Source organism: Leptopilina boulardi, unplaced genomic scaffold (genome assembly GCF_019393585.1).
Source record: "Leptopilina boulardi isolate dan_hultmark-lab unplaced genomic scaffold, ZJU_Lbou_2.1 LbouV2_38, whole genome shotgun sequence".
NCBI lineage: Eukaryota > Metazoa > Arthropoda > Insecta > Hymenoptera > Figitidae > Leptopilina > Leptopilina boulardi.
This window is the reverse complement of record NW_026137951.1, coordinates 2,609,449-2,636,360: the sequence shown is the minus strand read 5'-3', so window position 1 is coordinate 2,636,360 and position 26,912 is coordinate 2,609,449. Positions and strand designations below refer to the sequence as shown.

Below are 26,912 nucleotides of genomic sequence, written 5' to 3'. Positions count from 1 at the left end.
AAAGCATGTGGTGGGGGTCACGGCTAGAGCGCCAATCGATGCGCACCGTTTTCGTCCCTCCGACAACGAGTATATCTTCCATCTCACTTCACTGAATCATCTTCTCTCCCTTGCACGACTTGTAGATCTTCTCTGTCTCGCACCGCTTCCAATATTGCGTTGTGAACTCCATGCGTGTGAGTACGATTTCATTGTGTTCGCGTTTATCTGTAGGTGTGTATATGTCCCTGCATGTGAAAAGTCTCGTGAGGTGCGTTTCCTCATATCAAAACTAAAGATGTAAATAAAAATGCATAATCTATGATATTTTTGGATAATGATAGCGAATTTTTTTTTTTTACGACACTGATTACTGATTATAATTATAAAAAGAAAAAGCTTTTTCAGAATAACTATTGCAATTATATTAAAAAGATTTGTTTCCCGCCAGTTACACGAAAGTGGACGAGTCAACCGTATTTACTTGTGATTTTACAAAATTGACAAAATCAAAAAAACAAGTATGAATATTCTTTCTTTTTCGCGATAACTATTTGTTTTCTAAACCGGGATTCAATGCTATTAATTTAGACAGAGAAAGTCTACAAGATTCTATTGAAAAAAAGTGGGAGAAAATCAATTATTGTTAAATTAAAAATTATTAAAAAAAATTTTCTAAGCGACATAGATTCTCCCTTAAAAACATCCAAGATGGAACTGAGTGTGCGCACTGGGGAAGCTAGTTTTTATACTTCGAGCTTTTAGTCTGCCGTGCGCTTATTGGTGGGGCTACTTTCTGTGCATTGTGATTGGCCAGGCGCTCTTGCTGCCAACGTCTATAAATATAGGCTGTTTTTTACAAGCACTTCAATGAGCAGTTGACTCTTCCAGACGCAACATCTACGCTGATGGTTAAAAAAATATTTTTAGCTTTTTATTTTTTGTTAAGACTGGACAACCACTTCCATTTCCATCATCATCACTTCCAATTCACAAAAGCATTAGGATATCAAGTAGATCGATTATGTATTGAAGGGAGATCTCATTGAAGGAACATAAATCAACAAAAAAGTAATTTGGTTCGTATTGAGCTTTTTTATATATTATTTAAGTAAATATATATAGACGTTGACTGACATCGCCATCTCAGTTTCGCCATCTTGTTAGGAGATTTCGTATAACTTAATTGTGGTAATAGCTTCAGCATTTAATATAACAGATTATTATTATAATTTTTGTGTAATAAAAAACAGTCACCTGATCGTGCTTTGCGACAGGTGGCAATATAATATGCGCGCGCATCCAAGTTCATGTCGAGTCCGTTAGAAGTGTTACCAACTCTCTTAAGTACACGAAATAAGAAGTTGGTAGAGCTGATTGATTCATTCGCGCCAATATTCTGTGCGCTCAGTGCTGTTGTCAGTTAAATGTTGTATTAAAATTATACTTTATTAACATAATAAATCCAGAAAAAAAAGAAATAAATCATCTTTCTGATAAATATAAACTTCAAAGTTGAATCGAAAATGGTGTGCAAATTTGATTAAGATATTGAAGATTTCAACCGTTTTTCGTTAGCACTAAAACGGCCAACGCCACATAACCTAGTAAATATAGATTGAAATTGCGTGTCAATAAATATATAATTGCAGTTCAACTAAAGGTTGTATATTATTTAGATATATTTTTCTATTGGTGAGTTAGAAAAACCTTAATAATTTATGTCTTCTTATTCTAATTCTACTTTTACCATTTTATGCTATAAAGTTATTGTTTGAGAAAATTGTATGTAGTGATAATAATTTATTGATTCCACATTTTAAGTATACCTATAGAAAAGTAGTGACAGAGAAAAAACAAATTTTTTTTTCTCTAGACAAAGTGTCACTTCATAAAATAAACAAAAGTTACGAGATAAACGAAAATTTACCGTTTAGATATATAGAAAAAATTGTTATTTTAGAGAAAATTTTCTTTGGCGTTTCATATTTTTCACACGCAAATAAAAACATCTCTTACTTTCATTTTCAGGAAAATTGCTTTATCTTTATTAAATTTATTATGATTCAAATAAATATATAGATTTTTTTTTCTTTTCAGTTGTCCGCAGTCGAAAAGATAATGTGGCTATTTTCATCATCTCTAATGAAATTAAAAAATTCAGTAAAAGAGGAAATCGACTTTTTGCAGCGTTTTCAGTCAATAAAAGGTAAGAGTTTCTCCTTATTTATATCTCTCTTTAACCTTCGCCGGACTGGATACTTTTTATATACACGGTTGACAAGATCCCACCCAGGGTGGGCCAAATGTTTTCTTCTTTGTATATTGCAATAAAAACTTAGAATCATTCAGTTTTTTTCCAAAATTGTTATATGTTACCAAATAATATATTTTATTAATGTTTTGTTGATTTTTTATTTGTTTAAACAATTTATTATTAATAATTTATAACTTTTTCAAATATACATACGACAGTAGAAGAATTTTATAAATTTGTTACCTTTTCTTCGTAGTTATTAATTCAAAGGTTATAAATAAAATAAAATATATAATTCAATTTGCAACAACTATTATTATAAATTGTTTAAACAAATAATTGTTGCTATTTATTAACATTCTTCATAATATTCCTAGAAAATTGCAATTTTTTTCTAATTTTGCAACTTAACAAGCTCAACATAATAAACATGAAGATTTTATATGAATTTAGTATTCAAACGATTGTTTAAACAATTTATTGTTGTTATTTATTAACTTTCTTGTAGTGTACCTAGAAAGATGCAGTTTATTATATTCCGCTTGATAAATTGCAAAATTAGAAAAAAACTGCATCTTTCTAGGTGCAGAACAAAGAAAGTTAATAAATAATAACAATAAATTGTTTAAAGGTTTAAACAAATGAAAAATGCAACATAATATTTTTTATATCTATTATTTGACATCATAAAACACTCACAGTGAAAAGTCTGCATGATTTCAAGTCTTTTTGTAAAATAGAGTTAAAAAAATATCTGAATCATCCCGGTTATCTCCGTACATACATTGATAAAAGTTATAAATAATCAAGAAGAAATTTTTTTTAAAAATTTGTTTTTACATTTTTTGAAAGTTCTTAAGATTTTGTTCAGTGACTTAAAATCGCGATTCAATTAAGGCAAAACTTTAGAAGATATGGCAATTTCAATTTGTCTGGCCCACCCTGGGTGGGCATCTTGTCAAGCGAAGGTTAATTATGTACAGTAATTATAAATTCATATAATATCTGAATGATTCTCATGATAAAAATTTAAACTTTGAATACAAATCTTAGAATTTATATAATAAAATATATTATATTATTTGTATATATTTTAATATTTTACTATATCTTTAGCGTGTTTTGAATTATTTATTAATACTTTTCAATGAAGATATTTGAAAGTGCAATTTAGAATTGCTAATAAACCAAACAGGGAACATAAAAAGTGAATTAAAATTGAATGTTTTTTTTATTTTTTTTTATTAAAATTAATTTATTAAAATAAATCAAAATTAATGTTTAATCATTTTAAACATATATAATTAAATATTTGACACCGTTTACATGCATGAATTGGAATATATTTATGTATATTTTTTTAATATTTCAATGCCTCTTTGTTTCGAAGAACTCGAAATGAGAACGAGATTTTTGAGGCATAAATATTTAGGTTTCCTTACACATACAGTGTAATTTGAAAATATTTCTCTAAGCTTTAAAGTATAAACCATCGAGCGTTTGATCATTGATCGATCAATGAACTTTTTGTCGATTATATAAGCAACCTATTTTTTTATTATTTGCTCAAAATAATACAATTTTAGAAAGAAAATTTATCTTATTCAATATTATCATCAATTTTTTTTTTTTATTTAAAAATATTTAATGCTTATTGAAATTAAATATTTCAAAATAATTATAAATAATATAATAATTTTATTTATTTATGTATTTATTGGCAAAAAAAAAGTTGTCATAGTAATTTTTTTTTAATCATCAACAACTATTAGAGCGCATTTTAAAGTGTAAATCTAGACGCGATTTAATCCTTCAGGCATATAGAGGCCTTGCAAGAGTAGATTCGAGAGGGTCTAAATTGCAGGGTAGACCTGCCTAAATTTAGCCCAAGGTCGCTTATATACTTACACGACCACATTTCAAACACTCTTTTTTTTTATTTATTTTTTAATTCTTCCGACCCAACTTCGATACTGGAGTGCCAAGCGACAACTTATTTATTATAAAGTTATATACGCGATGCTCTTGACTAAGCTTTCATATAAATAAGCTCATATTTATGGAACCTTAAAAAAATTTGTCTCCCTTTAGATATTTAAAGATTCGAGGATTTTAAATTACAAACAAAAATTTTATACTCTCTATAGATTAAATAATATTAAAAAAAAGTACATAAATAATAATTAATCGATTTTTTAAAATAAATATAATTAATTTAAATAAATAAATGAATAATAATTTACTAAATCTTGAGTGGAAAATTTATCTAATTTACACATTCTTTCATATTTTCCCAAAAAAAAAGATGTAAAATACTATAGAAAAATATTTATTAATCAATTCCATTCAGTGTATGGCAATTTAAAAAAATTATCACTAATCAAACAAAATCAATTTTATGTGAAAATTTACAAATGAACAATTACAATGAAATTTACTTATTCATATTCCGCTTTACTGCTTTTTGCAATCAAAATTTGTTTTTTTAAATCATTAACATTACAAATTTTGATATCGCGTTATTAAATTTTTCGTGTTTATTTAGTTGGTGATTATAAAGAGCCGTGTGTTTCAAAAATGACAAAATAAGCACTCACTGTATATATAATGAATCTGATAAATATTGTTTTCTTTTTCTTTTTTTTTTAAATATAATTCGCAGTTTATATTCATTAATATAATTGAAATGCATTAATTTGAATTTAATTGATTTAAAAAATATTCCAAATTTTCATACAAAAATAAGATTATGCATATATTAACAAAATAATCACTGATCAATGGAAGATAAGATTTGTGAAAATTACAAAAGTTAATTAACAATTTATTTTTAAAAAAATCAATTTTTAAATTAATGAAAAATTTAATTAAACGGAAATTTTTTTTTCATTTATTTTGAAATTAAATTAAATTTTAATTTATAACTGATCTATAAATTGTCTGATGAATTTTCGCGTATATATATATCTATTATGTAAATACAAATTTCATTTTTGTGTACCGTGTGCATCGACGCGTGCTTTTAACAAACAGAGATATCACGATATGAAATATACAAAATTGTCAAAAATTTATATCTTCAGGTCAACAGTCTCAACGACCAGCTGCAAAAAAATGAACTTTATTTTTTAGAAGGATATTATATATATTTTCGTAGTATATCGATTTATTTTTACAAAATTATACACATTCACAAAAGCCAAATGACGACAAAAAAAAAACGTGATATTTTATCATAAATATTAGAGAAAATCGGACTTAAAATAAAAAACAAATTTTTATATTTTTAATAGTTAAATAATTATAAGTATTATGCTTTACAATTCTAGATTTTATGATTTTGTTTAACTTCCTATTTATATTTTGCTCAATTATATTGTAGTTTATTTTGTTTTGTTCATTGAACCAAATTTTATGTTAAAACTTATAACAAAAAGAATTTAGTTGATTAACTTTGGGTGTGGTGTATATATATAGTTTCAAAAATAATATATTTCTAAAATAATTGTGTGCAATGGTATAAATATAAATAAAATATGATAGCAAACCGTAAATTATAATTCTAATCAATGATAATTAAAAAAAAATTTTTTTAAATTTTATTTCCATTTTGGAAACATCAATGATTGACGTTATAGTAAGTTCATAAAAAAGAAAACATCAGATATTTTAAGATTATTCCTCAGTGTGTGTGCGTTTGTCTCGAATTTGAAGCCAATTATTACTTTTTTAATGACACTTAGGAAATTAAATTTTCATGTTTGCAAAAATAAAAACGAAAAATTAACTTGAGAGATGAAACTTTTATCTTCTAAATCACAGATATATATAATTTTTTTTTTTTTTTTATTAATATGAAATTTATCATCATTGATAAAATATGTTTTTCAATTTTTTTTCTGGCCCTGATGTGTGTATTAAAAATCTGTGCACTTGGCAAAAATCAAGAGAAAAAGAGAGAAAGAGAAATTTCTAGTTATATATTCGTGCGCAGTGCAAAAACTTATTCACACAAACTAAGCATCTCTTTTTCTTGCGTCATTTCTTATCGAATATGTGTTTTTTATCTTTATACACATAAGTATAGTATACTATCAACCCATTCCTCACTGTGTGTAATTTTTTTTTATTCTCGTATCAAGTATTTTGGTTGCTATTTGATATGAGACGAAGGTCGAGAAGAAAAGCCAGATGTGCGCGCTCCTACATAAAAATTTCATTATAAAATTTTAATTTTTAATAATATAATCTCTTTAGAAAACGAGAGGAAAATCTTGATTAAATTATCGACAATCTTTAAAAAAAACGAAATTTTTTAAAAAATAATTTTAATTATTTAAATTTTTATCTCTGAAAAAATTTGAAATAATTTAATTAAGGAAAATATATAGTCTTAATTTAAAAGGAATTTTTTTTAATGTTTGGAATCTCATTAATCACTGTTTATTGTATTATTTAATTTCCCTTTTTCTCAATAAATATATAATTTGTGACGCAAGTAGTGAACTGCATATATGTATATAAATATAGCGGCCGTAAATAAAACATTTTTCTCGTACGATATAAAAGTGTCGTAAAACTTGTTTTGGTAATCTAATTAGACAGTCAAAGTCTCGTGAAGTAAATCGCTTAGCATTTGCAAAAGAAATACTTGTTGAAAGATGCGTGTATGCGATAATTAATGAAAATGAGATCATTTATTTTTTCGTCGCTATATATGTAAAAATTTCAGTGCGAGACACAAGCGGGGCTGGAGGTCAACAAAAATTTTAATAGCAATCATATATATGTTAAGGACAAAAAATTCTTTTTTTTTTATATCACATATGCGAAAGTATATAAGTATTTTTTTTTTTTTATTTAAATGAAGACTGGAAAATTATTATTATAGCAAAATTGTAAAAAAATTTATTGAAGGTTATTATTAAAAAAATAATAAAATAATGAATTTAGGAATATTGGAAAATATTAATTATATAATTATTTAAAATTGAATTAGAAAAGAATTATTATTTATATAGTTATTTCACTATGCTCTTATCAGGATAAGAGGATCATCAAGATCGTTTTCGTGCAATAAGATAATGGCATAAATACCCCAGAAAAAGGATGAAAGTGAGAAAACATTTTAGATAAGATTTTTGGAACACTCGAAGATTTACAATGATGTATTTTGATAAAGAGAAATAGTGCGCGAGTTAAATCGAATTTCTGTATAGTTTTTTTTTCTCTCTTTTTTTTGCAGTTTTATTGCCTTGTTGAAAATTCCAGTTAATCGTTTATCTTGATATATGTTATCACAGGAAAATAATTCATTGTAAGTTAATAAATTAATTCGGTTTAAGATATTTATATACGAATGTCACTATATATAACACAAACCAAGTCGAATTTTCTAAACACTTTTTTCATTCAAATAATTTATTTATGAACAAAAAAGAAAATTTTCAGTCAAAAAAATATTTTCTTTGAAAAATTTAATTTATAAAGAAAAAAATAATTCATTTGTTTTGTAAATTTTTCGTATAAAATATATATTAGGTGGAATTTGATCCGAATATAATATATGTAACGGAATGCAGGTCAGTCGGTTGCGGAAATTTATATATATATATATAGAAGGTAACACGAATCTTCTCGAGAGGAGTAAAATTGGTATACTACCCCCGTTGGCGAAACGAGGTTCGGATGGATAATCCGAGGTCCTTGAGAGGGTCTGGATAAAAAAAAAGTTGTTTTGATCGTTTCGGGTTTCTAGGATGAATGAATCGTTTCTATAGGGTTAGAAAACCAGATGTGCTGGAACCGTCAAATGTCGTATGCTGAACGAATGCTCGCAATTTAAAATATTGTTCGTTATATACCCCAGTGTGTATATACATGTTTTATGACTTTCATTGATTATAATGTTTGAAATAGAAAAATTGATAAAATCAATATAAGTTAATTTGTTTTTAACAAAATTTTATTCATTTTGCAAATATATGTAAATAAATTTTTTTGGAACAGGGAAAAGAAAATTTAAAAGTCGATCGATTTTTTTTAACAATTTTTTTTTAATTTTCTTCAAAATATTTAATATGTAAATTTTACTAATAAAATTATTTTACCTTTATTAAATTTATTTTTATTCAAATAAATATAGATTTTTTTCTTCTTTTCAGTTGTCCAGACGAAAACATAATGTGGCTGTATCATATATATATATATATATATATATATATATATATCTAATGGAATCAAGGAAAAAGGAAATCGACTTCTCTACCGCTTTCAGCGTTTTCAATCAATATGGTAAGAGTTTTTTCTTTTTTATATATTTCTAATTATAGTAAATATATCTTAATGATTCTCATTCAGTTTTTTGTAAAATAAATTCAAAAGAACGCTCTTGAATTCTTAATATAAATATATGAGTGAGGTATAAATTTACTCGCGGAAATAGTATTTTTTACTATTTCCGGAGCATAAAAAAATGCCAGATATTTCTGAGAGGATTCACTTTGGAAGTAGTGAAAGTTACTATATGGGGCATTCTATGGGAAAATAAGGAAATACGTATTTTTTTATTTGATGAAAATGAAGGAAGATATATGATTTTTTGAAATTTAACGTCAACGAAGAAAGTGTGTTTTTGGAACATTTTTTAATCTATTGTACTATGAAATTAAAAATTATGCTATATATGAAATTTGTTCATTTTTTCTCAAATTTTTCAAATATGTGTTCAAAAATAACGTATCTATAACAGAAGCAACAAAAAAGTTGAAATTAAACTAATAAAGTGAGTTTTCTCAAAGATGGACACTCGATTTTTAATTTTTTTTTTTGCATTACAATCTCTGATGACTGAAGAATTTTTTCCCCTATCTGCGAAAGTGGTATTTTTAGTTTTTAAATTACTATTTACAATTTTTAAGCTTGACGCAACGATTTTTAGTATGTTTTTATGAAAATTAAAAAAAACAAATGAATGTTAATGGAAAAAGGTTATATTTGTAGAAAAAATGCTTAAATTCTGTGAGCCGTACTAAAAAAATTATAAATAGTAATTTAAAAACTAAAAGTACCACTTTCGCAGATAGGGGAAAAAATTCTTCAGTCATCAGAGATTGTAATGCAAAAAAAAAATTAAAAATCGAAAGTGTCTCTTTTGAGAAAACTCATTTCATAAGTTTAATTTCAACTTTTTTGTTATTTCTGTTATAGGTACGTTATTTTTGAGCACATATTTGAAAAATTTGAGAAAAAATGAACAAATTTTAAAACGTTAAATTTCAAAAAATTATATAGCTTCCTTCATTTTCATCAAATAAAAATATACGTATTTCCTTATTTTTCATATAGATTTCGAAAAAAATGTTTCGGGGAAAAAAAAATTTTGAATCAAAATCTCCCGTGGAATGCCCCATATATTGTTTTCCATTTTTTTTCTTAGAGTTTGGAATGTTTTTGAATTAATTTTTCAGAAAACTTAAATTATCCATACTGCTTTCCACTCTTTCCTAAATGTTAGAAAAAAAAAATTTTATCGAAAAGTTGAATTTAAAAAAAAAATTATAAAAATGAAAAAACCATGTAGGATGGATGTTTTATCGTTGATTTCATCAATTTTATAGGTTTTTGGATACTCCGAGGAATATATTTCCTGTAGAATTGAAGCGTTCCAAAATGTCGTCCAGAGCGGCCAAGCGAGAGTTTATAAGGGGTGGGAGAGAGAGAGAGATAGAAAAATCAGGAGAGTCGATGAGGGTTGCACACGTCGAAAACCATCGTGCAAGCATAGCGTGGTGGTGGGTGGTTGGAGATTGGGGGGGTTTTCTGAAGGTTGAAAGCACCGGGTTGACCATGGAAGGGGTGGGAGTGGAAAACGATGAGGGTTGAGGTCTAGGTTCAGGGGCGGCAATGCCAAGTGGGCGTATACTTTCGGTTTCAGTTTTGCGCATGTGCTTCTCATCTTTTACTCTCTCTCTCTCTCTCTCTCTCTCTAGGCGCTTTTACCCAGAGCCCACTTTCATGAATTTTCCGCAGCTTTATCCACCATCGCACTCCCTAACGCAATGTGAACCTTCATGGGATCGAAAATTACAGGGCGTAGCTGATGGTTCAAGCGTACCAGCCAACCAAACCCCTTTCCCTTTACACACTATCATCGGGCATTGCCAACAAGGGTCTTGTAACATTTACCTTGCTCTGCTACATCGTTGCATTTTTCCCATATAGAACATTGCTATATATATGTATGCGATTTCCATCCAGCAATTTTCGCTCACAAATTATTTGAGTTTTTTCTTTCGTTATACGAATTTGATAGGGATTGGTTTTTTTTTTTTTTTTGTCAAATTCCCCAACCGAATTTATTCATCTTATATAATAATTCTTATTATTTGAATTTAGTTTAAATGAATCGCTGGAAAATTCCAAAAATATTTGCCATTAAAATTTCTATTTGACAATTAAGAAGTCTGAATTTTCGAATTTTCTTGTCACCGAAATTTAATTGATTCAGATTTTCATTGAATTATTGTCATTTATCCGAATTTTTGTTTAATCAAATTCTTATTTATTCAAATTGTTAGTTAACAAAATGTTTGTTTCATCGAATTCTTATTTATTCAAATCGCCGCTGCTGAAACGAATTTTTGTTCAATCAAATTTTTTATTTACATTCCAAATTGTCAGTTGATTGAAATTTTGTTTAATCGAATTCTTCTGTTCTTTTTTCACTTGGAACAGCAATAAGTTTCACTAAAACAGCGAAAATTTTCTTTATTCTAGAGAAACGTATCGCTATTCCAGATAAAGATTTTTTTTCCCCGTCTTATTTATCAAAATTGCGTCATTTTAATTGAATCTTTAATTGACCGAACTGTTCTTTATCCGAATTTCTATTTTCCAAAATTCCAATAAAAAAATTAACATTTTCATTCAACAATCTATATGAAAGTAATATCATTTTGTCAATTAAAGAATTAATTAAATTTTTTTATCAGACGTCTCTGAAAGCTTAATGAATCAATTTGCAACGTCATAAAATGTTGATTTGCCGCATTTAAAATAATATTATACGAAAACAAAATCGTTCTCGTTTATAAATTGAAAAATTATTGGAATGTCAGTCGCATTTATAACATATATGATATAAATCATTAATTTTTATATAGAAAAAAAAAGTATAATAAAATTTATAAGGTAATGAAAGTTTCTTTCTCTTTTGAAGTATTATGAAATTTTGAGGGGAGAGAAAAAAAAAGAGAACTTTTTATCAGTCTTGTTTCATGGGAATGAGTTGTATATCACTTTATTATGCGCATGTATATATATATATATAAATTTCTCGCTAGCAAATATGTGCGCAAATACAAATAATGTTCGCATGAGAGTTGTCGTTGTGGGTCGCCTTCGGTTACACAACCAATTTTTGGGGGATCCCATTTTTTTGCACTGGACCGGATAAATTATTATTTAATACATGATACTCTGCTCCAATGCTCCGCATCATAAATATTATAACATAATTCACTGGCGTAACATGCCGCCTAAATGGCCTGACAATAATATATCCTATATATATAAGCGCATGTATTTTCGTTTAAACGAAGTATATATATATATGTATATTCTTATATATATATATATATGTGTGTACCATTATTGTCGGGCTATATTGATCTATACGCAAAGTATACAATTTTCGATGTATAATATTTTTTTATGATGATAGAAATTTTATGAGGTGCACACACAAAAAACAACAAAAATTACTAAAGTGCGCGCGGTTGTCGTTATTAAAACGCGTACAGTACATAAAGAGTGAATGTATATATGAAATTTTTATTACAAGTATATATTTACTTTTTTTTTGCATAATGTGCAGTTTTACGTTTTCATTTTTTTACCAAAAAAAATGTTTACTAAAAAAAAAGTTACACTAATAAAAAGAATTAAAAAAAAAAGTATTAGAATATATAGTTATATTTTTAAACTTGTTTCTAAACAGATAATATTTTTATTCAACAATGGATTAATCGACATTTAGCAAAAAAATTTAGCAGCCTAATAATTTTTATTTAACCATAATTCGTAATATTAAAGTTTACTTAAATTCAATTTCATAAGTAAATTAATATGATTATAATTACAATTTCTTGATTAAAAATATTAAAGAAAAATTTATAAATTAATTTCTTTTTTCGCAAAAAAAAAGTATCTAAAAACTTTTATAACTTGAGTTCTTTTTCACTCCCTCTGTTAAAAAAAAAAAAAAAATTATGTATCACGAAAGGTCATTGTAATTTCTGTACGCCGCGATAAACTTTGTATAAAAATGTGAATTTAAATGGCATGTTGTAGACATTGTTGAGTCGAGTAAAAGTCGATTGCGCCGTTTGTGACGATATTCTTATATACTCACCTGCATTACACACAACATTCTTTATTGAGACTATTGAGAAAGAAAATGAATGTTCAACGATACAAGGTTAGAGTTCGCGTAAGGGAAAGTAAACTTAACACTCGACTATATATATATATATATAATACACACAACATTGTGGACACTTGAAAATAAAAAAATTCACACTTTGGCATTTTAATTATATATATACATTTTACAAATTACCATTAACGGAAATAACCATTTATATACATTAATCACAAATCATTAATAATGACTAAAAAAAACATTTTAAAAACTTTTTTTTAATTTTTATATTACTTTGTATATATAATTAAATCTTCAAAAGTGGCCATTTATTATCAATAATACATTTACAAGTGTCAAATATATGAAACTTTTTCTTTTTGCTTAAAAAATTAATTTGCGTATATATATATATGTTAAAAGCGAGAATATTAAGTGAATAAAATTAAATGTGATTTTCATGTTTGAAAAAGCAATCAAAACATATAATGAACCGGTTATTGGTATATATAAAAAAAAGTACGATTATTAAAATTTCAATGAGTTAAAAATAATATCCTCTGACAACAAGTTCGATTAAGACAGTACCTTTGACGTTTTTGTTTTCTTTATATATATTCAACTTTTTAATAAAATTGCATTCAGGTTAAATATGTTAATTATTCCGATTGTTTCGTTTTTGTTTTTTAAAGGGTAGATGGTGATTTAAAATTACAAATTTTATTTTTTTCTTCATTTAAAAATTAAAATATAGAAAACAAAAGACTGAAGAAAAGAAATTTGCCATAATTATTAATAATTTTATTATTATTAATTATTAATTGATATAGTATAATTTCGTGATTATAATGAAAATATAGTATATTTTAATTTTAATTGTTTCGATAAAATCAACTTGAATGAAATATACAGTATTTCTTAAATTTAGATAAGAATTATAATATAAGATGCTTATTTCAAGATTTATATAAGGATTAATTCTTAATCTTAAATAAATCATAAAGATGATTGTATTATTAAATAAGGCGGGTAAACAAGAATATAAATATCGTGCAGATTCTGTTTTTTTTTTTTTGGTTTTTAAGAAAATATTATATTTGAATAATTATTCACAATTTTTTTTTTTTCAAGAATTTATCCTAAAATTTTTAATTAAATATATTATGTAGAGAAGCTATCATTATCAGCGCGACTAATTGAAAAACACAAAGGATATACCATAAATTACAAGTTTTAATACTTTTACATGCGTAAGTTAATTTTTGATGAAGTTTTTGTTGAAAGCTGGTCGTAAATTATTAGTTGCATATATATATATATATATATATTGTTATGAAAAACTTCTGGCTAAGAATAAGTAATCATATATCCTTGTCAAATTAGAATTCACTTTTTTTATTTTTCTATTTAGTAACATTTTTTCTACTTTTTTTAATACACATTTTGCAGACAAAAAAAAAGTTTAGAAGAAAAGATTTAAAATTGGTTTTAAATAACATTTGATTATACAAAGAAATTAAAAAAAAACAACGTAATTACGATTTATTATGAAAAAAAAAAATAAAAAAAAAAGTGATAAAAATTGTAATTTGTGATAAATAATGATCATAAACAATATAATTCTGATTATATAAATATGATAAATAGGTTGCTACAAATAATTGCAATATATAATTATTATCAGCAAATATTAATGAGCGTAATTATTTAAGAATATAATAAAGGCTTTATTTACATGTATGCAATACAATGTATATTGTACAACTGCATTGATAAAATTATTTTATTTTTACGACACGATGCAGGCATCAATTGGCATTTGATAATTTTCATACAGTTCTTTTTACTCATTTTGTTCTATGGAAATTTTTTTCTTTCAGTCTTTTTCATTTCTATTATTTTTAAAAATAATTAATTATTTTTAAATTATTTCTACTTATGATTTATAAATTTTTTTAAAAATATTTTTCATTGCTTTTATAATTAAAAAAAAAGAAATATATATATATGTGAAAATAGAAATGTCTGTCGGTGAAAATTAATAAACTCTGAAATGTGAGAAATTTGTGAAATGAAATCGCGTCATTTCTGCTTGAGGCTAGAACATTGACATCGCGCACCACTACCTATAGAGTAATACTATTCATAGCATGCAGTTGCATAAAACTGCGTTACGTAACTCGCGTCTAATGCCTGCTATCATCGGAACGATAACGCTACCGCTCAATAGTTGACTAGTGTGATAGTTAAATGCGTTTTGCATATGTGTATTGCAAACACAAATAAAGTATCATAACGCATATTAAATGTGTCTATGAGTGATCTCATGAAAACTTATCTTTTAGTTGCGTCCACTGACTTCTATAATAATGATCTGTTCATATATAATAATGATTCCTCTTCTCTTTATCACTGATCTATGATAACATTTTATCAATTAGAAATATTTTTTTCCAAATGGTTTTTAATTTTACTTCGCGGTTTTATTCTTCATAAAAAAAATATTTATTTGATTCAAATAAACGATTACTGAACTATTATCAAATAAATATTTATACTTGAACCAAATAATTTTTATTTGAATTGAATAAATTGTATATTTGTTTCAAGAAAATTAGAGAAATTATTGATCCAATTTTATATTTAATCCAAATAAAAATTATTTGCTTCAAGTAAATATTTATTTGATAAGTAATCGATTATTTGAATCAAATAAATTTTTTTTTCGAATGTTTTATATATATTTTATTTTTCTTGAAGTACTTAACCTTCTTTGGAGTCATCGCAATTGGCAATTTTTTTTCTTCACTCCAAATGTGAAGTAAAATTAAAAATTATAATCCATAATTTCTGTATGAAAATGATTTTAAATAGCGTTGAAAAACAGATAACGGAAAAACTCTTATATTGATTTAACTGATTCACTTTCCATGTGTGATATTGATTTAAAACATATCGGCTTTTCTCATTGTATAGATAGATTTTTTTCTTCTTCTGCGCAGTAAAACACGCACTTATCAGTGATAAACTTATCCTGTAATCGCGAAAAAAACATGTCTGCAAACGTCATTTTATAAATGTGAATTTTGTCCCTAAGCCATTTCTTATATAATATTTAAAAAAAAAAATATAAGAAACTTTCTGGAACTGTCAATCTTCTGTTTATAGATATTGAAAAATTGTTTTGCAATTCTTGTTATTGTCGCATATTATTGTTGTGTCTCGATTTTTTCAATTAAATCGAATTGATCTCGTCTGATAAAATTATTTTTAGTTATATAATTTACATAATTTGTTCTTTTATATTTTCGATTCTAATTAAGTTATAACTTTTATTTACCAGACCTAAAAAATTTAGTGTTGAATATACATTTTTTAATAATAGGAATGAAATTAATTATTTATCTTAATTAGATTATTAAAATTTAAATTACTAATTATAAATTATTAGCTATATTTGAATAATAAGCCTTTTCTAATTATAATAATTAGCAATTTCGTGATTTTGTATATTAATTTTTATGTCGCCTTTATTTCTCTTGTAGAAAAACGAATAAAAAGATTTAAAAAAAAAATGAATTCCATGAAAATGAATAATAAAAATACTATGGTAGATAAACTTTTCTTTTGAAATATTTTTTAATAATTTAATATGCAGGAAGTTTCTTTGAAATTTGATAGTGTTGTCCTAACAGTATAACTCGATTTGTATATACCTCAATGGTCACGTAGAACCGTTTCTTTAATGGACATTTTACTAATTTTGTTTTCAACACTGAACTCCGAACGTGACAGTTAAAAAAGCTAATATATACCTATACAATATATATAAAGTACTGAAAATAAAATTTTAAATTGTAAGTCGAGCCCTTAAAAGATAAAAACGAATTGACATTTTTGATTGTAAAACTGTTTTCAATATAATTAAATTAATTAAAGACCAATATCGCAATTTTATATAAAATAATTCAAGAAATTGTTGCAATAATAAATTTTGCTCCAATTAATTTACTATAATTATAAAAAAAAAAATTGAAATATATTTGTATTAAAATTTAATTGTTACAGAATTTTTTTTTTTTTTTTAATAAAAGAATGAATAATTTTACTTTCTTCAAACTTTGAATCAACAAGTTCAAAATTCTCAAGGAATTTTATTATATAAATGAAACAATATTCAAATTTTTGAATTATATTTTTGAATAGGTAATTTAAATGCATCAAATACAAAGGTTCTTAAATTATTATTATTATTATTTTTTTTTTTTGTTGAGTTGTATGTGTTTATATTCAGGTACGAATATATAGGGAACGACTTAATCGTAGGTTATAACAGCGCACAGTTGAATTGAAATTCACCTGGAAATTTATTCTAAAACTCATCAGTTGTAATTCCTTTTTCGACCTATTTAAACGTGCTTGAATATATAGATTTCAAATGGGCACGTGTTTTTAAAAATTGCCAAGATTTTTGAGATAATTATATATATATTTTGTTAAATCCGCTTCTCATTTCAAATTTTTGTACTAGATTTTTTTTCTAACGTTTCTAATATCTTTAATTTAAACAAATGTTTTTGATTTTATTTTTGATTGATTTTTTTTTTATTTAACAGTATGAAATATTTTGAAATTGAACATTTTTAATTGTGCTTTTAATTTTTAATGTTCGTAAATCCTGATGTGTATATAATATATATATAAAAGAAATCTATTTTATTGAATAGGAATTTTAAGCTGAAGGCTTGACATAATTAATGTTGAGTGATTGGAATTTAATAGTCATAGTTTGAGATGAAGTTTATTAATATTCAATCTCTTGTCATTTTTATTTTTTTTTATTATACAATATTTCACACCCTTCTCATAATCTTCTTATTATCTTATAAAGATAGACTCCATTTAACAATTCAAATTCTCTTCTATATATTCGTATCAATGTTGCCAAGAATAATATACGCCTTCAAACTCATAATTATATGCCACATTGCATTTTTTTTTCATTCTACCGCATTGTTCGTTCCATTGAGGAGAAAATAGTTAAATACACGTTTTTTTTTCCTTTTTTTAATAACGCCAATAAAAGAAGATATAAAATATGTATTCGAAATATATATATATTTATAAATCTGATAAATAATATAGGCGAATTTAAAATCATTAGATATCAATTTTTCTTCAGTGTATATATGCAAATTAAATTTTATCATACAGTCAAAACTCTTATTGCAACTGTAATTTGCATAGCAGCTTCATTCATTAAATAACTATCATATAATATGTGTAATATGTTGGTTCATGAACTATTACAATTTTTTCTAGTACTTACAATTTAACACTTTATACAGTTAAGATAAAATGTGATTCCAATTAAATTTTATTACAAAAAAAAAAAAAAAAAATATTTGAACATTTGTATATACTATTTATGTTCTTGGTTTATAATTACGAGTCGAGAGCTTTTTTTTCCTCGGGAGAAATATATTTTTTGTTTTATAACAAAATCTGGAGTTCATATGAAAATGCTAACATTAATTTAATGTAAATAATTTATTATAATATGGTACATTGATACTGTTTAATTATTTTCTTTTAAATTATTTATTATTACTTTATTTATAATTTTATTAATATATTTTATTACTCAGTTTATTTAATATTCTATTTATTATTTTGTTTATCATTTATAATTGTTCGTATATATATATTTATAAAATATATTTAAAATATTTTATAATTATTTTACATCTACAATTATTTTAAACTACAACTTATTATTTTTTTTTTATTGTTTTTTTAATTTTTTTTTATCGCAAAAGAGATTAGATTGCAGTTTGTCGCTTTGAATATATATATATAGAGGAAATGTATTTGAAAAGTTTCTATAATATTATTTTTAATATCTATAAACGCTTGACAGTTCTTCCCACCTATTATAATGACTGTAAAACGCATATGTATATATACATTTGCTTATGGCACGATTAGATAGGATTGTAATTAGCGAACAATGACCCCACATCACTGCCAACTTTAGAGAGAAGTCCAGCTCCTTTCGCAACGCCTCTTCATATATGTAACCCTACCTTTTGCGGCTCCAATTCTCAGATAAATGTAGGCCACGCAGGTAGAAGAAATTTAAATGATTCTCAAAGGAGTTGAAACACTCCGTATATGTTTTTAGTCAATTTAAAATGGTTAAAAAAAATTTTTTTTAGTTAAAAATATTTTGTTTATCTTTTTATTAAGACTTATTAATTTTTGCAATGGTTATAATAAAATTATTATTATTTACTATTTTATTAACTATTGGAAATTTTTTTTTTATCTTTTTATTAATTTATTTATTTTTCACAATAGTTGATAAAATTATTATTATATATAGATATAGAAAATTTTATTAACTGTTGGAAAAAATTCATTTTTTCAACATGAAAAATCGATTAAATATATATAAAATGGTAAATGACACTTTTTGGATTTAGAAAGAAATTTTTTTTTCAAATTAGAAATAAAATGAAATTTAAAAATTTTTTTCTCGTTCAATATAATCGGCTTTCTGTCCAAAACAGAAACCGGGGTTCCACGGGATCGATTGGTGGAAAGAAACCTTATATACACTCCACTATATATATATATCCGAGGTTTCTAGTCTCGACCCTTGTCTCGTTGAATTTGAAAACGGCGCATCAGCTTTATTTCAAATAAAATTTTGATCCTTGTCCATGAAAATTCGTTAAATATCGTTGACGATTTTCAATCATATATCGGAAATACACGCAAACACACATATACGTATATATTGTATGTATATATCGATCTCACGAACGTATATATGGATAAAAAGAATGTCGAGTTTTACGAGCTCGTAAAAATCCAGCTTAGGGTCGCGAAAAAGATAAAGAACAACAAGACAGGGACGGATTTGGGACCAATGGAACACAGTGGGAATAACAATAATTCTTTTTGGCCAGATGCTAGCCTTTGTCGGTCAACTTTGTGCGGCTTGAGAGTAATATAAAAAAAATATACCTCTCGGTTAAAAAAAAAAAAAAACAATTTTAATATCCGGGTCTGATTCTTTTATTTTTGTCCCTTTGTTCTAAAATTTCAGTTATTTATTTTGCTGAATATTGCTTAAATGAAAAAAAAATATCATTTTTTGTAATAAATATTCCCGAAAACTGTAAGTCATATTTTCAAGATTTTTGTATTATTTGATTACTTTAGGTTTAGTCTCGCGATGCCACACTTATTTTTGTCAAAGAAATTTTTTTATTGCTTTCTACACTGAAAAAAAAATTTATTTGATTCAAATACCGGTGTATTTGGTTATTATCAAATAAATATTGATTTGAATCAAATAAATTTTTTTTTCAGTGTATGTTACACTCAGAAAAAAGATATGTTTGAACCAAATGTACCATTTTCTTTTATATTTACCCAATTTTTTGGTTAGTTCAAACAAAATTTGTTTAATTCAAATAAATATTTATTTGATCTAAATAACTGTTTGGTTTATTTTAATAAATTTTTTGAACAAAGAAAAAATTTGATTGAGCTAAATAAATGTTTGGTTTATGCAACCAAATGTTTGGTTAACTATGTATATCAGTGCATTTATTTTGTTGATTTAACCAAAATTTGGTTGCTTCAAATGAATTTTTTTTCTGAGTGTACCGACCGGTTAAAGATTTAATTACAATTTAATTTTTCTTTTTGCAGATGCTGTGATTTTCATATATTTCAAAGTAAAAAAAGGGTATCTTATCTTTGAAGGACACATGATTCAAAGGATTCTCCACATTAATGTGAGTTTTTTAAAAATTAAATTAATGTAAAATTATTTTCTAAATAATAATTAAAATTCTTATTTGTTTAGAATTGATTTTTTTTTCAATGTTTGCAATTAATAAGTACATTATTATTTCATTACATTCCATTTCCATATAATGAAAATGGAATTTTAAATACTTTATGTATACTGCCGTGTGTAGAGTCGACAATGGGGGGGGGGGAGAAATTCCATTTAATTGAAAGTACTTATTATCGCAATTGATTGATATTCCGGCATTGATTTATAAAAATTGTGTTTATAGGAACTATCAATTAAATGTATAGAAAATAGTTCTGTTAATATATATGGAACAATAGAAATTCTGTCAATTAGCGTAGTAATACAATAGAAAATAATTGTCTATTCTCTTTTTGAAAATTGAAAAAAAATTATTTATTTATTTTTTTCACAATGGGGGGAAAAGAAGTTATTGTTACATAAAGAAATGATGGTATATATTTTTAAAAAATCATTAAATAAAAAAATTTCTTTCTTTTGAAATTTTTATTTATAATTAAAAAATAAAACTGAAAATTTTCTATACTTGTTATTACCTATTTGCCGATATTGGCTAATAGTTTACGCACAAGCTCATTCAAACCGTGAGGCAAATGGCTAAAAGCCTGAGGTTTGTTTTGATTTTTAAAACTAGGCCGTCAGTTCATTGGCCGGCAATAATTTTCTCTCTCTTTCTCTCGCTGTTAATTCTTTTGCTTAAATTCTCTCTCTCTCTCTCTCTCTTCCTCTGTTGTATGAATTTTACCCTTTCTATTTCTCTCTCTCTCTCCTCTCTTTTTTTCTTGCACGACTTGGGTTGCGTATACAGTTGATATGTTCTTAGTTTCACGTATCACGTATATGGTTTTATAATTTAGAAACGTATATATATATGTGAACTAAATTATCCCATATTGTTTATTTACAATATTTATATTACGTAGAAGAGAATTCGTAAATTTTAAATTTACAATTCGTAAAAAAATTGATTTGAAAAATTTAATTATAGCAATAATTTAATAGAATTAAAAATTATTAATAGAAATAAAAAAATTTTTAAAAAGTAATTTTCAAAGAAAATTTAAGATTCATGAAAATATTTTACTGTATGGGCGTTAAAACTTGATAAACTATCGCTCATTATTCTTGTCTTAAACATTTTATAAACATTTGTATGGTAATGAAAAAAAGAGACATAAGTTCCGTTTAAACTAAGTCAGAGAAGAAGAGAAAGAGAGAGAGAGAGAGAGAGATAAAAGAGCATTCATTCACCGCGAACTGATTATGGGTTATGAGTCATCTTTTATACACCAGGCTAGATTGCAACATTGTATATGCACTCATTTTTCTAATCGCTAATATTACATGAAAAAATATATATATTCATCCATCATTTTTTTCCTCGATAATAATAATGTGTCGTTTCAAAATAATTTATAAATAATTTTACAATAAACTGAAAAGAAAATAAATGACAAATTTGTTTTTGCGAGAAAAAAAATTAATTTTAATTAAGTTTGAAAAAAATAATAAATATTTGGTTTTTAAAAAAAATTACACCCTAATTTTTAAAATTATAATTAAGATTTTGAATTTATCGAACAAAATTGGAATCTTTTTCTTTTATATATTGACAATTTAGTGAATTTTAAAAAAAGTACTTTTGACAGTTACAAATTCAAATTATATATATACATCACAGACGTGAACAAAATAATGATTGCTAATTATTGGCTTCTGTCAGTGGCTACAAATCTGACTGATGAATATTTTAACGAAATTAAAAGTTGCAAATTTATAAATATGCAATCTTCTGATATTAAAATTGATTAAATACACGTTTTATTATATCGATGATGTATGCAAATAATATATTGGTAGCACGGTTTGATAAATCATCATATAATTCATGTAAAAAAAAAATAAATTTTTAAAAAGTAAATTATTATTTTGATCACACGCAAAGTTTTATAATTACAATAAATCAGAAAAAAAATGAAATTAGGGATTATGTAAATTAGTTTTAAAAATACAATTCTTTTTTCCATTATTATATATTAATTAATAATTATTTTCATTTATGTTTTTTTTTTTTTATTGAGAACGTGCATTCGGTAGTTTATCTAATTAATCTCAAGGAATGTTATTTAGATTTTATAAGGCGTTTTTCATAATAAAATTCAAAATAAAATTTTGCTAAATGAAATATGAGCAGAAAGTAATATTAATTACTGGTGTTCTATCGTGAATACGAGGATAGAAAGCTACTCGTTATATGTAAATTAACATTGAATGTGTGTGTATATATGGCGTTTGTCGTATATTCATGAATTTTCATATGTAGAACGCACAAGCAATGCATTCAATATTCGAGTAATTAAAATTTGCAATTTTTGCTCTCTTGTCACATTTACGGTATACTATTCATTTCCATCGGTTAATTCGATTTCAAAAATATATGTATAACTATGTGGGCGTTAATGTTTAAATCCTTTTATTTAAAATAATGTCTTCACTAAAGTGCCATTTATTAAAGAAACAAAATTTTATCCGAATTGAAAATTTTTTAATTTTAATTATATATATATACTGAATTTCACAGAATTATCAATGTTTTTTTAAAATATTTAAAGAATAAAAAATAGTTATCAATTTAATAAATTATTGCAAATAATGATTATTATAAAGCTACTAATATATCGATTGAAGGTACAATTTATTGTTAATTTACCGCGGGGAATTATTAAAACAATGCATGGAATTCAGAGAATGAATTCCATTTTATATAAAGTATGCATGTGCAATTAATTGGTAATTCTCTGGGTAAAGAGAACTTTAATGATTCATTTGTCGTAATAATGGACATTTTACAAGCAATTGTTATGTTCCCTTCACTTTCTGAATGTATTTAAATAAATTATAGTGTCAAATGAATAGGAAAAAAAAAATTATATTTTTACCATTTTTTTTTATGGCAACTTTTGTACCCTCTGATTGACATCTGTCAGGGTCGAATTTGTTGAAAAAAAAAAAAAAAAAAAAATGAACGTAACTTCTCGACGTTTTTGACCATTTGGTTTATTATGTGAATATATAGTAAATAAGTAGAATAAATTCATATCGCTGCAAGGCAAAATGAGAGTCTCTCTTTTCTAATTGAAATACACCGTGGGACCGGTAAACGGGTCCTCTTTCAAATGCGGCGTAACCTTAGACACTGAATTCTATATATCCATACGCGCGTACAGGCGTACTTGATCAATGGACTTGTTTTATTATACCTTTTGCTTCTGTATATGCCTCCGGCAAATCGACATTTCAGATCAGTTTAAATGTATATAATATATTAATTATTGTCTTCGCTTTTAATTAAAACATTTATACGTTATGCACATTAAAATTGGCAAATATTCTTTAAAAATAAGAATTCTCCAATTATGTTCAGATAAAATCGATTATGATTTTTATGATTTTCCGTCATATGCTAATATATTAATAGGAAAAAAGAAATTTATTTGAACCATATAATTTTTATTTGAATTAAGTAAATTGTATTTGAATGAATAATTTTTGTATTTGAAACAAATACCATTTAATTGACTTAATAATTATTTAATACAAATAAATATTTATTTGTAATCAAATAACCGATTATATTTGAATCAAATAAATTTTTTTTCAGTTTACTTTTATTAAAATTTCAAGTTCTAATTGAAATCTTTTTTTTACTGATCAATGTTTCATGGTGCAGAGGTAAACAATAAACAAAAAAGGGACGAAATGAAGTTTAAAAATCGAAATATTAAGCACATGGCTAGATATGTATCTTTCTTTTTTGCGTGGGCGAGTTAGCATCTCGTTTACGGGCATCACGTAATTCATGGCGCCACTTCGATTATGGCTGAAAATTTGGGCCGCGTATTACACCCACCCACACACACACACATATGTATATATATATACAAATCGTAAAAAGAATAATACAGTCGAAAATTGTCTAAAAATATAATACAGACGAAAACAATATAATTTAATATATAACGTTCCGGGAATCTAATTGACCCTCATCTGTATAAATTACTCCAAAAAATTGAAAATTATATATTTTTTTTTCTCAGTAAATAATATTAAAAATTATAATACAGTAAAAATATTTTCCTATATATAGAATTAGTTTAGAAATTTTTTTTTTTTATTACACTAAAAAAAGGGTTTGGTATTCACAACCAAACGTTTGGTTGGTATTTAAGCAACCAAATTTTTTTTGTTGAATCAACAAAATTTTGGTTGTCCCAATAAAACTTTATTTAGGACAACAAAAATCCTTTTTTTCTAATTTTGGTTGAGACAATTAAAATTTTGTTGATTCAACAAAAAAATTTTGGTTACTTAAATACCAACCAAACGTTTGGTTGTCAATACCAAACCCTGCTTTTTCAGTGTAGAATTTATGTAAGAGGAGCAAATCTTTTATTTTTCGGTATAGACATTTGCAAAGATTTTTTCATTCTTTTTCTTAATATCACTTTTTTTTTGCTCGTTGAGAGGAATACGCGCGGAAATAAAAGTGCGATAATCGCATTAGTGAGTGCGAAAAGCAGCAAAGCATCGACAAAGGTCCTTCAGAATATCCCGAGGGTTCTCATCAAGAAAAAAAAAAAAAAAAAAAAAATGTGAAACACTTATTAAAAGACTCTTTAAAAAGTTCGCACACAAAATTGTAATGATTTGCGAAATTCAGACTAATTTTTTCTTGTATTGTATTATTTTTTTATATGTGCAATTTTTTTCTAAATGAATTAAAGAAAATTTTTTTATCCATTTTTTCTTTGTAAAAAAAATTACCTTTGATATAAATTTTTTTTTATTTTTTATACTTTGATAAAAAAAAAAAAAAATATGCCAGGTTTGGTATTTTGCAAATCGGGCAAGTGAAATTTGACACTTTCTTTTGCGTTGCACATTTTGCACATTGTATATGTATATAATGTGTGCACTTTTGATAAGAGGATATCGTTCTTCGGGGAACCTTTTAAGAATTGATGTATCTTCACAACATTATCGCTTGATGTAACATATATCCCTGCACTCTTATTCGAATTTTGAGACAAGCGTGGATTTTCTATCTGATTTAAATTCAACTTGCATCACTTTTATATTCCGTCCTGAAACGCCGCTCTGCATTCCAAAAACTTTCGCCCAAAAAGTGCGTATATTTTTTTTGGCTCTTTTTTTATCATTTTAATTTTTATCTATACATTTCGTTTTCAATTAAAAAAAGAAAATAAGTTTTTAATTTCGATTTTTTTTTTGGATTTTAAAATCGCTTTTAAATGTCAAATTTATTCTATAATATATTTTAAAGTGTAAAAATAAGACTGATTTAAAACCATTTAAATTTCTTACAATGTATAGGACTTTTATTACACGATAAATTGTCTTCTTTTTTTTTTTTTTTGGAAAAGTAAAACCAATTTTATATGGAACTTTGCGCATGCACATATATATATACTTTGTATCTATATCAAATTGTAATCTAGACGATACAACGTCAACCGTGTGGATAAAGAGGAAATATCTCTCGTTACAAAACCAACATTATCGGAGATCTCCCTCACTCCAATGTATAGAAAAGGAAGTGCAATATTCGAGCTATTCTTTTTCAATTCTTTATTCTTATATATATATATTTTTTTTTTTCTCTCTTGCAGCTTGCATATCAGAGAGACTGCATTTCTGCACTAAGATCGACCGACAAACCCGTATATCCAGTTCCTTTATTCTGTCCTATATGCAAGAACACCATAAAACTCACGATTAATAAAAAAAATAAAAGAAAAATATCATCACGTTACGGTCAAATATATATTTTCTTCTTCTTTTTTTAGAATTTGATTTTATACTCTTTTTTAGTGGATTTTTTTAAGTATATATATATAATTTTACTCTTTTCGAGAGTTAAATTTCACACTTGTTGGAAAAAATGAAACTTTTAACACCAATTAGAGAGCGAGAAAGAAAGTTTCAAAATTATCGATGGAATATTAAATATATTTAAATTATAATAATAATAATTATTATTATTCTTCTTATTATTATTATTATTTTTATTATTATTATTATTATTATTATTATTATTCTAATTATTATTATATTATTAATATACTTCATTAGTCATTTTAACGTGCTTTGAAAATATTTAGAGAATCTCATTTATTTTTCTCGTTTCGTTAGCAGTAATTAATAATAATTATGGATTTAAATTTTCACATTTTTACATGTACTCATTTTCTGTAAAAGATTTTCAAAAAAACATTAATTATATTACTATTATTATAATTAATATTAATTATATTAATTATATTAATATTATATATTTAAAAATTTATTTATATGTTTCAAATTTTCCAGTTACCTTA

General features: G+C 25.1%; 1 long non-coding RNA gene across 1 annotated transcript; it reads left to right on the top strand.

The window, feature by feature from the left end:
- Positions 1-109: 109 nt before the first annotated feature.
- On the top strand, positions 110-11,352 carry LOC127288191 (uncharacterized). The gene is made up of 4 exons (XR_007843999.1): positions 110-1,058; positions 2,080-2,188; positions 8,401-8,530; positions 9,856-11,352. It is a non-coding gene; the product is annotated as an uncharacterized LOC127288191 (long non-coding RNA).
- The last annotated feature ends 15,560 nt before the right edge of the window (positions 11,353-26,912 follow it).